Genomic DNA, 2314 nt, shown 5'->3' with positions numbered 1-2314 from the left:
TGGCTATTGCCATGATAAACGGCTGGATGTTTTCTGATCGGGCTTTGAGGAACTCCAAGTGGTTCTTCAATATGCTGCACACTCCTTCCGATAAAGAGAAATGATTCCTGAGAATCCTTTATAGCGTATTTAGTCACAGATTTTCTTCCGTTGTTGACCTTCCTGACAATTTTGCCCGTAGGGAAAGGTAGCCATGAAGGCTCAAAAAAAGTTTTACAACTGTGGAATCTGTAAAAATAAAATAAACATTTCCCAAATCAAATCAATGTGATATCAAAAAAATACAGAATTTAAAAAGACCCTTTTATAGATTTTGAATAGGTAATTGCATGTAGAATTAGTAATACCAAAATTGTTAGTTCCTAGCTAGGTAGGGATAGCATTTCTATCTAACAGCAACCACGTCACCCGTTCACAGACAGCAAAATTTCGATTTGAAATTTTTAAGTAAAAAACGTCTGTTATTTCTCTATAGATGAAGTAGAAGGATATAGAAATTTTGTTACTGTTTCTCACCGTAAATTGTTTCTCCACAAATGAAACATCTCATGGTTATGGATAATATTGTTTCCTGTAGTGGAAACGGAATGTTCCTGAAAAGATGTTACTTATAAAACATCACTTTTGCACTGTGTGTCTGTACTGTTATTTACTAAATCTTAAGAATTGCAACTCTTATTTTATTACTGATTGAGTGTTACCGATTCCAAATAGAAGATTTTTCTTATTAATAGAAAAATAGTAAAGACTTATAGACTGAATATAAATCCTCACATTGAAAAAATAAAGAAGACGTGAGACAATAAAGTGCGCTACCAGAACTTCTAGAGACTTTAATTCTTACAGATTTTTTAAAGCCAAAAAATGTAGGCGGTACTTTCTCGTGGTAAAAGTGCAGATAACCAATACAATTTAATTGTTAAAAAAATAAAACTTACCGTATCTTTCCGGCCCATTGTTTAATTCACAGCACACAAACAGAACACACAGCTAACACTCTTTGCGCTTTCGCGGGTGGTCGTATACTGATTTGATGTTAATTTTTTTAGCGGGTTATCCAGTAAAATAGATGAACTGGTACATTGTATTGATGAAGTTTTGCATAAATCGATGAAAGTATTCATGTATTTTATGCAAAATTTTATTCCTCAGTTCAGTGTTCATAGATGTATGTAAAAGTTCATAAATGTAATGAACTCATCATTAGAAATCACATTGTTCCATATGACGTAAGCAAAGATTAGGGTTAAAAAAGAGTCGTCACTTAATGAAAAGTTTCATCAATTTTACCAGTGGGAAGGAATTTCCGAAGAAAGTTTTTGATGAACGGTGGTTCATCATATTAATGGACTGTAGCATTACCTTTTCAAAAAGTAATGAATATGTTCATACAATGAATGAATTTTTTCGTAGTTTCAATGAATTTCATTTCATGAACGGCGTTAATTACTATTACGTACAAAATTTTTTTCAGTGTAAGTGTAGTTCGAAGGGTAACTTATTAATTATATCATTAATTAATCCTTCACCTCGAATAGATGAATAACGACTGATTACCCTACTTCGCTTTTTAATCATTTTATATGAGCTTANGGGTAACTTATTAATTATATCATTAATTAATCCTTCACCTCGAATAGATGAATAACGACTGATTACCCTACTTCGCTTTTTAATCATTTTATATGAGCTTATTCAGTTAACGGTACTTGTAACCAACTGATTATTCTTAAAAAAGAGACTTTACATATATACTAAACAGTTCTCAGTATGCGTTTGATTCGACAACATGAGGAATTACCGATTCAAAATATTGATGTGTGTAAAAATCTTATATCAACATCTTATTGCAGACAGCAAGTTGCTACCCAATCATATACGTTCGTATTTTTGCATGGGACGTCATAAACATAGTGATACTTTTTACTTAACACAATCTTACACTCGTATTCCAAAGCATTTAATACGAGATAACGCAAATTTTTTAATTGTATTTAAACAAGATAATCTAAACTTAAAGCATATCTATGATAATCACATTAATACGGATATGTCTTTCAAACAATTTTGTGTTATATGTGCGGAATGTTGGAATGATGAGTACGGGTTCTTATGTATTAACAAGGACTGTTCAGTGGAAAATGGTCGGTATCGGAAAAATATAGATACATTTATTGTACTATAAATACCATGGCTTATAGATTTACTATCATTTAAGTGAAACGCAGTAACCTAGGAAGACCAATAGTACTATTATTACTTGGATCGCCGTAGAAGCTTCAGGTATATTCAGAAGCTGATAAGCTGTTAAAAA

At 31.8% G+C, this 2314-nt stretch overlaps 1 protein-coding gene across 6 annotated transcripts in view; it reads left to right on the top strand.

The window, feature by feature from the left end:
• LOC108732836 overlaps positions 1-2314 on the top strand; it is an 18035-nt gene that overhangs the window by 7746 nt on the left and 7975 nt on the right. The gene's annotated exons all lie outside the window — the stretch shown is intronic.

The sequence above is a fragment of the Agrilus planipennis genome, unplaced genomic scaffold, assembly GCF_000699045.2.
Source record: "Agrilus planipennis isolate EAB-ADULT unplaced genomic scaffold, Apla_2.0 scaffold68, whole genome shotgun sequence".
Taxonomy (NCBI): domain Eukaryota; kingdom Metazoa; phylum Arthropoda; class Insecta; order Coleoptera; family Buprestidae; genus Agrilus; species Agrilus planipennis.
Note: the sequence above shows the minus strand (reverse complement) of the source record. Positions and strands in the feature narration are given on the sequence as shown.